Genomic DNA, 12930 nt, shown 5'->3' with positions numbered 1-12930 from the left:
AAAATTATTTTTAGAATTCATAGGTGGCTTTTAAAATTTAGTGTCAGTTTTTTTCTTAATTTGATTTTAATAAAATTTATAATAATTTTATAATTTTAATAGAAAATAAATTATGTGTTTAAAAAAGTATAGATGTCCTCGAAATGTGCACGAATTCGAAGAAAGAAAAATTTTAAATTTTAAATGGTCAAACCACCTTCGTTACATAAAATTGAAATCCCCAATAGAATGACTCAAGAAAAATGTTTTTTATTCGAAAGTAAAAATATTATAATTTTAAAGATGAAAGGATTTAATATATGGAATATATGGATTATATGGAAATGTGTCCGTATTTGCACATCAGTATATACATATATATGTATTTGCACGTATTCCTACATACGTACATATACATATGTACATATGTATTTAGGCATAAGCAAAATTTTAATGAGAAATCTAATTACAATGAAATGTTATTCATCGAGAATCATCTGCGAGCAAGAGTGTATTTGGATTCACAATAGGAACTATACAACATTAGAAATGACAGGTTTGAAGTTTTTCAAGTCCTTTAAAATTTAATATAGAATTAATATATTTTTTTTTATATAACAGGACAGGTTGGCGAAAATTTCACTGTTCCTTGAAGGTAAGTGATTTCCAATTTCTTTTTTAATGTTATCCGAATAATAAAAATTTAAAGCATATTACAAATCGATATACGCTAATAAAATTAGAAAAAGATTTCAAGAACCTCGTGATTGCTTTTAATTAACTGAATGAAGTGAATTAGAACCATTCGATTTTGACCAATTTTGAGCTTCGAAGGTGCAATAAGCTCAGGGTAACATGTATAAGTGTTATCAAGAGAAGTTATTTTTTAGTTTATTCGCCAAATTTAGTGGCTCTACCTTATCCGACAGAAAATAATCGAGAGCTTTCAAATCTTACGATCTTGGATCCATTTTTCGAAATCAAGTGCTTACCAAATTTTGGTTTCAGCAAGCCGGAGATCACATATTTATCTCCATAAAAGTATACGTCGGCCAGATTTATCTCCATATAATATCTTCGAGAATGCGGTATCAAAAATATGTGGATGCAATAATAATGTCCATTGAAAATGAGCTTATTTTTAAAGAAATCTGGTGCGATAATACTATTAGAGTAAAAGTTATAGAAAACTCTGGAATTGTATTGAGTGTAACGAAATCGTTGTTCAAATCAACGAAATGAACAAATGCTTATATAATTTCTAAATCTATAAATTTACTCATAATTAAAAGCATATTATATAATTTAAATGTTATAATGATTTTATTAAAATGATGTGAGAGCTCAACTTGCTTAAAAGCTTAATTATTTAATACCATTATTATTTAATTTTTTTTTTTTTTTTTTTCAAATTTTTCTTTGAAGAAAATTAAAAGGAAACAATGATGTAATGAATTTATAATATTATGAAAACAAGAGGTTTTCTCTTAGTTATTACAAAGTCTATAACAATTTTATGTCTTTTGATATTTTTTACTAAATGATAAACAAATTTTAAACCACGATTTACATGACAGTATACTGTATGTCGTCATATTAACACTATATTTAACAATATACTTGAATGTAAACTTATTTTATATTATTAGATTTGTGTGTAGAGTAGCATAAGATTATGTTAGCATAATCTTTCATACTTATTTGTTTAATTTCGATTTGCAGCTGCTGCAAATATTTTTGTTTTTATTTTTGCAAGCTTCACTTATATGTTTTTTAACTTGCATATATAAATTTATAATGGGTGGTTTTTTAGCAATTGATTTTTAAATTTAAAGAAAAAAAATTAAAGAAAAATTTAGTGAAAAATTGGAAACTTCCATGTAATTTTTCTTTTGACTTAAAAAATCAAAAAATCTTTTTAAATTTTAGATATAATTTTATTTATACGTTATCCGCGATTGCATTGTAGGTGGTTAATGCAGTAGGTCTAATTTCGAGCAACTTTGTATTATATCTTCGCTGGAATATATTACTAATTTCAAGCCCCATATTGTTTTACAAAGTTGCAAAGGAGTGCTTGCTAATGAATATAAAGAAGCCTTTTATATCACGTCCTCACTAAAGAAAATAATAAAGGAACCAAATATTTTAGTTGGTTCATTCGAAGAAATTAATTTTGAGTCAAATTTATTATTTAAGTAAATATCATCACGAAGTAGCAATTTCAAAATAATTAATCATAGAATTTATTCTTGTTTAATACGAATTTTTTGAATTCTAAATATTTTAAGGTGTTGTTCAGTCATTTTATAGTTAAATGACAAACTGAACTAAGTTGATTTGACGTTGACAAATCTGAAGTGTCAAAAATAAAAACGTTCATTAACTTCATGATAAAATGACAAATCACGCTGTGTCGATTTGATGTTGACAACTTTAAAAAATCAGTCGTTTGAAGTGTCAAAAAGAAAAACACGAAAAATTAAATAGGAAAAAATCACCCGTTGTGTATATAAGTTATATGTATAATAGTTTGTACATTTGTAGATATCTAATATGTGATTATAATATTTTTAAACGTTTGTCTTTAATTTTTTGATCGTATTCATTTATCTTTTTGAAGTTTTTCTATTCTTATGCTATGCCAATTCAATCAAAATCGTGAGGTCTCTTCATTTTTTTTTGTTTGTTTTTTCGTATTAGGAGTTTTACGTTTTTGTTTTGTTTTCTTCTTAATTTTGTCATTTTATCTTTATCTTGATGATGAAATCGATCAATTCGATTTATCCCTACCGTATACTTTAATCGTATATTCTTATTTTTATGTATAAGTAAATATTTTATGAAATCTTTTACGCTATATTTATAGCTTTGATTAACTGAAAATACAAAACAAGATAATAATTTTCTTTTGTTGTAAGATTGATAAAAATGGCTTCCTTATCGGAAGTTACGTAGTATTTATATATTATTCGCATTTTGACGTATCCTTGTGTTGTGTCACATATTTTTTATAGTTAAAATACAATATTTTTTACATACATATTTACATATCATGTGTGTATTTAACAGTAATTATATTTAACTTTTGTAATTCATTTTTAATTGAAAAATATTTGTTTAATTTTTGTGTAAATGTCGTGATTTTTAATTCTTTCATTTACTCGATTACAAAATATATTGAACAGAATTGAAATTTACGATAACTTAACAAAGAAATATAGTACCTGTATGTATAGGAAAGAATTAAGAAAAGTGAAAGTATTAATAAATATACTGATGAAATTTCGATAATTTCATACTCACATACTTGTATACATTTGGTACAGTAGATAGAACAAATTGAGTTAAGGCACTTGTATATCAAAAAAATCTTTTTACTGAGACATCTCCCTGCCTACATCCTTTGCCTAAAGCCCAATGCTCTGCCAAAGCATCAACTTTTATATTCTTTCAATAAAGAATATGCTTAATTTCCTCTTGTTCGCACCGTCAAAATATATATAGTCTAACTCAATGGAAATGAACCGTAAATTCGTAATCTCTGAAAGTATTCCTAATTTATGCAAATGTAGTCAGTACTTTCCGGCCCAGGAAAGATATCAATTACGAACTTGGCCTTTCATTGACCCTTTTAGTAATTGGATCACGAATGATAAGCTTTGTTTTCCCCATTTCCATACTGCCAATAATCTCACACAAACTATTTCACTGTTAAACTCTGCACGGTTCGTGAAGTTTCTCGGCATTATACGAAGTGATTTGAGGTGAATATTTATGCTTTGGAATTGAATCCATATCTTTGACATTTATGATTTAGTATTGAAACCTTATTCTATGCTTTGATTTAATTCAAAGGTGTATAACACTCTAAATGCATATCACGTTGGACATATAAAATTCGTAACTACTCGTAATATTGCCTTATGAAATGGAGTAGTTCAGAGGAGTTAATATGTGCAATTATTCCGAAAACAAATGATAAACAAAATTTTTAGTATTAGAATTTGCAACTATTTTTTTGGTTTTTCAATTTACAAGCAAATCTTAAATATTCCAGACTAGATTTTTATTTCAATCAAGCAAATCAATTTCTTCTACATAACTACAAATTCAATTTTCGATTTTTTTATTTATAATAAATTATTGCTGAAATATTTTGAAACATAATAAGTTTTTAATTCTTATTACAAGTTTTTTTTATTTTAAAATTCAATAGATTTATATTACTTTATATACAGAACAAAAGTAAAACAAAAAAAAAAATATTAAAATTTGTCTTCTTCTAAAAATTACGAAAGACAAGTTAAAAACGACAACAACTCCAACTACATATAACATTCAAATCAATATTGTCGGGTAAGGATCATGAAATGTCAGCAATAAAAATAATAAAATAAATTGTAAAATTAGTGGAGGTGTTGATTGCTTTAAATATTCTTTTTTAATCTACAAATCTTTTTATATTTTACACATACTAGGTACATAGTAGGAAGTTTTACTTACTTTTTTGTCTTTTTAACTTATTTATCAATTGTTATAGTTTTTTTTTTTTTCACTTTGAAGTTAAAGAGCGTGGCCGTGTTTATAGCAATTTTTTATCATGTTAAAATAAAATTTATTATATGATAGTTTTGTTAACGTGTTGTCACTACAGTTTTTGAACAACAATAACGTATATAAAACTACATTATGTGTACATACATAAGTAAATGAATTTGAAATTGAATATTTTGCATAAAATTTCCATTGACATTTTAAATATTGTAAGGTTTTATACGAAATATAAGGATATTTATGAATTAGAATAATAAATTTTTTTATAATGCGTAAATGTTATGTAATCGTAAAATAACAATAAATGTCCTTTTGCTGTAGTTTTGTCAGATGTATGTCTACATTTGTATATATGCATATATTAAAAATTATCACGTTTTTTTAAATATAAATTAATAGAATTTTATGATAGGAAGTTGATTTTTCTTGAACATAGCAATGTTTTACGAAGAGTGTTTGGTTGAAGGTTTAATATTCAGTGTATTTCTATATATTATAAAATTTGATAATTCAAAGTTATAACTCCGAACAAATATGAAAACAACCGATTTACTCCGGAATAATGCTTATTAAACTGAGACAGCAACTATAGAGTTAAAATAATCCATTTTTTTTTCCAAAGTTTGAACAAATTAGTACTTGTATTGTGAAACATATTCAATTATGTTGAAAGTTAATATTGAAATTTCGGAAATTAATTCGAATCAGAATTCAAATGAATGATGCTTTACCTTATTGCTACCGAAATGTATATTAATTACAAGCATCAGAAAGCCTTTATATATTAGAATACAATTATAACGTTACATTATTGTACATTACCGTAATGTGCATTAACTACACTGTAACTCTTTTCTCTCTCCATATTTAATGTATTTTTACTATATGAAAAATTTATCAATATTTTTTTCTTACTATTTATTAATCAGTCATCTACTTATTTATATTTATAATTCAAATTCAATTTTTAAACTTAATTTGAACATAAAAATGAAGCAATGTAAATCAATAAAATTAAAATAAATTATAAATAAAAGCGTTCACCTACATACTTCGATTATTCGATTATATGCAGTATACTTAATTGAATAATCGTGAATGTATCAACCTTTATTAACTACCATACTATAGTATAATGAATTTTTATACTTTACATAAGTATATCTAACTGCATATGATATAAAATAGCAATTTAATTAACTGAAGAAAATATATTAAGAAGTATATTTAGCGCCAAAATCAATTATCGATTGCACGGAGTTGAATTGTGAATTGGGAAGGCCGTCAAAACACAATAACAACAAAATTTTATAAAGAAGAGAAAAATATTTTTACAATTTAAAAAAAAAAGCTCGTCTTCTCCTATCATAATATGATCATTTAAATCTAATTATTTTATATATATATATATATATATATATATATATATATATACATCAAAATTATTTGCCTTGTGTTTTTATTATGTGTTTTCTATATCTAAATAGTAAAATTAATGGTATATAGGAGGTTTTGTTTTCTTTTATAGTATAGTAGCAACATTCTTCATCGTCCATTTAATTTTAAAATCAACAAACTTATTATTGTTAATATGCTTGAATGCATTCATGAAAGTGCATTATTCCAATATAAAAAGCTATACTTTATTTGGCACGATGTACGATTGAAGATTTTTATTTCGTATTAGACATAAGCATGCATTAAATATTTAAAGTTTATGTTTTAATTCTATGAAAAAAATAATTATCAAAAATGCTTGTGTTCTCGTCTATACAAGTATATACCATGATATTAGATAGTGACTGAAAAACAAGCGAATTATCATTAAGGTATAAAATATGGTCAAAATCATGAAATTTACTTGTAAATTACATAATTATTTACAAGTTAATTTTTGTATATAAATATATATATATATATATATATATATATTTATAAATATGTAAATTATTATATATGAACAAAAGACTAGACTGAAACGAATGTAATGATGGCATAATTTTAAATTATATATCGTGACTTTAAAAATAAGAAAATAATATAAAAATAACTTGGGAAAATTGTAACACTTTCAATTGAATTTAATAATAAAAATTTCGATCCATTCCTTATATAAGATTACACTTGTATAGACTTTTAAAAGTGAAGTGTTTTGAGTGATACCCACAAAGGTTGTGTAAGTATAAACATACGAATAGGTAGAATAAACAAATTAATTGTTTGAACTCGCATTAAAAATTTGTCAATTTTTAATTGTATAGATGTAGTGTCGTATGACATAACGAAGAATGCGGTATAGAATATTTTTTTTTGCAGTTCTTCCTCACAATATTTAGTTTTCTTGCAAAATTCCAAACAAGCTAATTCAAATACACATTTTCATGCTGAAATCAGTACAAATTAAAAGTGATATAATTGGATAATATGCATGAGAAGACTCACAATCCAACAAAACTGACAGCTTATTAAAAATTTTTCATTTATCATTTTCAAAAATGGAAAACCGCATTTCTGTTTAAAAACTTAACACTTAAAATTTAACACGGTCGCAATACTTTCCTTATTACCCTACATACAGTGTTTTCGATAATAAGCTTTCTTTTTCTTTTACTCCTTTCAACCTGTTAGACTGATTCAAAAAACAATCTGTACAAAAACTACTACCTAGTTTATATGCATATATTTTAAATAAATTGCTAATAATTAATTATTTTCGAATATTCCAAAATTATTTTTTAAAGGATAATTGATGCACTATTATTAAAAATTTGTAAAATAAAAAAAAAACTTTAAAAAATTATTATACATTAATAAATGAGACTCTCGTTTATCTAAACAGGAATATACATATAAGAAAATTTTCAAAAATAAATGATTTTTTTTTAAAAAAGAAACTTAAAAAGTTCATGCTTTTAAAATTTACTGGCGAATTTTTCAAAAAAAAAAAAATAGAAGTAATTTAAAAGTTAATAATAAGATGAGGCGCTCAGAAGCAAAATGGTTCAATCTCAATGAATAACATTTTGAAAAAAATGGATTTTAAATTTTCAGAAAAATGCAATTTTAAATTATGAGCTTAGTTTTATATGTAGAACACTTAAGTGAGATTTAGATCACTTTGCCGATTAACCGATTACATGCATTCACTCACTTTTTCAAGCAAGAAACAGGTTTGCTATTGGCAAAATCACTTCTTTTTTAATAAATCAAATGAAAAGTGCAGTTTACTTTTATAACATTGTTTTTATTAATATAAATGCCAGGGTTGAACTGTTTTATATGAACTAATATTTTTCCTAATTATTTTATGAAATTTTTTCGAAATCAGAAATTTCTTTTTTTGGACCACTATGATTCTGAGCGTCTCAAATATAAAAAAAAGATTAATAATGCTTATAAAAATCTTATTAATTTTTTTTATAAATTTTTTTTTCCACATCCCTGATTCATAATTTTTTTTCTTGTGAAAAATTTTCAAATTCATTTTCTTCTTTTTGAATGAAAACTGGTTAAAATTTTTCATATTTTTCTTTTGTTTTCCTCCAAAATCCAAAAAACAAAAATAAAATTGGAAAACTATGCCATGAACTAAAAATCATAATAGATTATTTAATATTTTTTCGAGTATATGTGTTGAATATTGCCATATTACACAAAGGGTCTTATGATGTCATTTAATATTAACCTAAAAATATAAGCGTTTTTTTTTGTTTTATTATAGACTTTTTCCTTTTGTGTTTCGGTCTGCATGATTTCGGGTAACTTACTTATTATATCAGTCTGTAGATTGCAACGTTACATACACTATGAATTAAAGATAATATGAACTGTTGACTTGGTTTAATGTCTGCTTTAAAAAAAAAGTAAACGTTCTCTTAAAAAATTTTTCTTATTTTTCAATATTTTTCTATATAAAAAGAGAAAAAAAAATGGAGGATTAAAGAAAAAAATGTTTTTTTTTTTTTTCTGAAAAGTCTTAAAGAAAAAAGTAAATTTTTAATATCAAACCGATCTGTGTGTGTTGTTCTTTTTATAAGTTTGTTTCGAGTCGTTAACTATTTGACAGTTTAACCTAAAACCTGTCAATTGAACGGCTTTTATAAGTCAAATAAGATAATATGTTGGCGCGCGCGTTGTATTCATTCTGTTATATTGCGATATAACAATAAAATGAATATCGATTTTGTTTTTTTTTTCTTACTCTTTCTTAGCTCTTATAAGTTTTTGATATTTTTAAATGATAAAATTGTGTATGAATCTGTATAAGTATATAGATAAACTACACCCTTAAAATTTCATATTTTGAAAGAAGACTGCGACTTTAATGATAACAATATTGTGCATATACATATATCATTCATATTTGTATATACACATATGTAAATATATGGTGGTATAGTGGTACATATATGTGTAAATATATATATGGTAGTTCTTAAAGAATTTAATTTGAATTTAAATAAATTCTTTTTTTTTAATACGATTCTTTAAAAATAGATTTTCTGTCAAAAAATTTGTTTAGTTTGATATTCTGACATCTACTGGCATAAAATCTAAAACAATAATATAAAATGAACTTTGAATAGGTACTTCAAAATGGACATGTCTACGGAGTATAATAAGTAGATCTTTTAGAAATATTTAAAAATTTTATTGGCATTTAAACATTTAAATACGCATTTTTTTTTGAAATAGCTAATATTATTTATTTTTAAAGATAAATTGTTTTTTTTAAACCAAATTTTGTAAACGAAAAAAGGAAAAAATTCTTGTACAATGAAACAACTTTGTTGATGACTTATGGATTTTAGTGATTATCCAGTTTAAAATTATTCTTAAATGTTTATATATGTGTCGCTAAATGTGTGTACATAGAATATTGTATGAATTGAAAAGGATTTAAGCCTCAATATGTAAAAAAATAAACAACAAAAAAATCGACAGGATCTTATTTGGAATTTTATATAAAAAGTCAAAACTAAAAAAAAATGTGATGACTTGCATAAAATTTAATTTTAAAATGAGAGCTAAAGCTTTAATTTCACAATATTAAATACAACTACATATATGTTTTCTGCTATTCTGTTTGTCATGTAAAGTTGGTACATTTTGAAAGCGAAGTATATAAATAGTTAAATTGACTTTTTATAATTGCAAATAAAAAAACAAGTTCAAATTTCAACAATTTTTTAGAAAAATTCAATGCAAATTAGGGTTTCCCATTAAATAAGAGTTGGGAAATTACAGTTCAGGAATCAGGGCCGGTAGGATTAAGATAGGGGGGGGGGGCGTCTTTGGATTGAGATTCCATTAAATTTTTGAGGAGTTTTGAACAACTTTGAGATTCCATTATTTTTTTGAGGAGTTTTGAACAACTTTCCATTGAAAAGTGACAGAAGCCTTTGCGTCGATTTTTTGCATAGGCGAAAATATAATCTAAAAATATATTTCAAAAAGAAAATTGAAAAAAAATTTATAAAATGAAGAATGCTATTTTTTTCGAAACAATCATCACAAATTTAGATACAGCGAGTATAATTACAAATAAACTTTGAATATAACACTTAATGCACCTTAAATTTGAAAAAAAAAAAATGTGTTAATTTTCGCGTTTTCAAATGAAACAAAAATTTTTTTTTTGTAAATTAAAAAGTAAAACAACTTTGTAACAATGAAATTAAACACATAATGAAACTTAACTCTTTTGTTGTAGTAAAATTTTTCATTCAAAAAAACTTTACACTATTGACATTCAAAAATCGTGGTGTCAGGTGAGAATTTAAAACTATTTTTTTGATTGTTTTTTCGTTTTATTCGTGAAAATTGATATTTGTTGCAAAAAATTTTTTCTATTGAAGACTTAAGTTAAATCGTGACCAAAATATTTTATTACATTTTAAATAATAAACGTTTAAATTTGATTGCGTATATTTTAATTCCAAAAATTTTAATAATTTATATCGAAAAAAAAATTTTGTATAATGCTTTTTAAAAGAATATTGCAGCAAATTTATTTATAACAATTTATTTAAAAGAACACAAGAACAATAATTTCTTATTTTTTTTATGTAATTTTACCTTGTAAACTTTGAAAATTAGATTAAATATTCTTATTTTCTTTACTTTTTAAGATTAAAAAAAATTAACAAAAATAAAAAATACAGACAGAAAACGGACATTGTTAATTTTGTTATACAGGGAGGCGAGTGACAATTGTAAAATTTAAATATGAAGGATTTGACATTTATTTTCATCATAATTTTATTAAAATATTAAAGTTGCTTATCGGAACAAAATTCTCTCAACCTCTCCTTTACTCAAACTGCAGAATTTCTGAAATATTTAAACGAAACAAATTATTCCGATTTGGACGCAGTTTATATAATTGAAACCACGTTTTGTATGTTGTATAGTTTATAATTCTATTATATTCTTATTTTACGTACTACCTTTATATACTTATATATTATACATACTACTGTTATATTCCTATTATCGTGTTATATTACACATATATACATATATTACATGTTTACTCCTGTATAAATAGAGGTATTAACTATAATCAATATATTAGAAAATTAGTTAAAGTTTTCACACTTATTTTCCTTTAAAATTTGGAGTTATATAACAGAAAAAATGCATACGAGTATTACTACTTTCATTATATCTTTGTGCAAGCCAATGCAGTTGAAAGCGTTATAAATTAAAAAAAAACATTAACACTAAAACGAACCAAACTTAAATCACTTCCAAAAATTTTATGAAAATTAAAACTTTACCACAATTTCTTTTATATAATTTGCATTTAAAACTAATCATTTCAAAATTTACTTCCTATATTTATTGGCAATAATTAATATATTGGCAATACATTTGACATTTTTGATGACAAATTTTCAACGTGAAAAACTTCATAACACACAGTGTACTCTGTCGGTAGTTGAAAATAACAAAATTGCATTTTATCAAGAAAACTTAAACTTTTTCATGATTTTATATCGTGCAGACAAATTCAAATTGTATTCATCAAATTTTAGAAAAATGTCAATCAAAAGGAATAATTTCACAATTACATTTTTAGTATGTGTTTTTTATTTTAATTTCAGTGATTTTTTTATTTTCATAAGTAAATGCAATCCGTAGAAGAAAGTAGCAAATATTTTACAAAAAAAAATGGATTTAAATATTTATCAAATTGAAATGTCATTCGAGTCAGTGGTATCAACTTAAATGACTGTCAATTCAAATGATTATGAATTGTTGAACATAAGCAATTGTTTATAACTTCAACTTGGCCATTTAAGTCGCCTTAGCATAGGTAACAATCTATAAAATTTTACATGACCGTATCAGTTGCCTTTACCTTCCTTTTCTTCCAAAAACAACAAGAAAAATGTACTCTCATTTAAAAAGTAGCGTTATTAATGGTGATAAAGCAATAAAATATTTGAAAGCAAAATTTTTTCACATCTCTTTAAGATTAAGTATTCACATAGATGATTAACACCATCATCATATTAAAATAAATCCAAATATTTATATTTTATACTTTACATAAACATACCTATATATACAGACATACATACATACATATATACATAAATTATATTGCGGTTTTATATTTAAAATATTGTATACGTATGATTAATTATAAAATTCATCAACAAAATGTGTAATGTCTGCAACACAAATACATAACGTTAAAAATGTTGGTACTTTAATAAGTTAAGAAAAAAAAAAAACCAAAAAAAAAAACATAAGGTTAATTGCATTTGGCATGTTCGTTATTAACATTTTTCAAAGAAGTTTTTTTAATTTGATGTGGGTAAAATCATCACATTCCAAGGTAAAATCATTTAATTTTTGATGACCTGTATCTGTATAATAAAAATGATGTGATGGTAATTTAGATTTCCTGATCAGAAATGTTAAAACAATGTTATTATGCTATTAAACAAACTAATCATATATTCATTGAGACAAGTGAAGTAAGTTAGAAACTTTTGCTTTTCAAGCTGGATCTCATTTCTTCTTCTGAGTTGTAGAAATTTCAATATGAATGACTTTGCCGAAATTTAGGTTAAAATTTTAAACAAATTGAAGCAAGAGTTTTTTAGAAAACATCTAAAAAACACTTAAAATCTTACATCAAGTGAGACCAATTTCATTTTCGCAAGTAAACATTTAGGTTTAGCTAAACTTATTTTGAATTTTAACTTATTTCAGGTTTATTTTAGTGCTTGTCGAGAATTGTCTTCATTTCTACTTGATTTAAAATTTTTTTCTCAGTGTATAAGTTGAAATATTTCTAAATTTAATTTAATAAAATATTTTGACGCGTCCTTTTTTTTTTTGAAAAACATCTTTTATAAATTAAGACATTTTAGAATT

This window comes from Condylostylus longicornis, unplaced genomic scaffold, assembly GCF_029603195.1.
Source record: "Condylostylus longicornis isolate FDR11 unplaced genomic scaffold, ASM2960319v2 ptg000020l, whole genome shotgun sequence".
NCBI classification, from domain to species: domain Eukaryota; kingdom Metazoa; phylum Arthropoda; class Insecta; order Diptera; family Dolichopodidae; genus Condylostylus; species Condylostylus longicornis.
The sequence above is the reverse complement of the archived record's forward strand: the minus strand, read 5'-3'. Positions refer to the sequence as shown.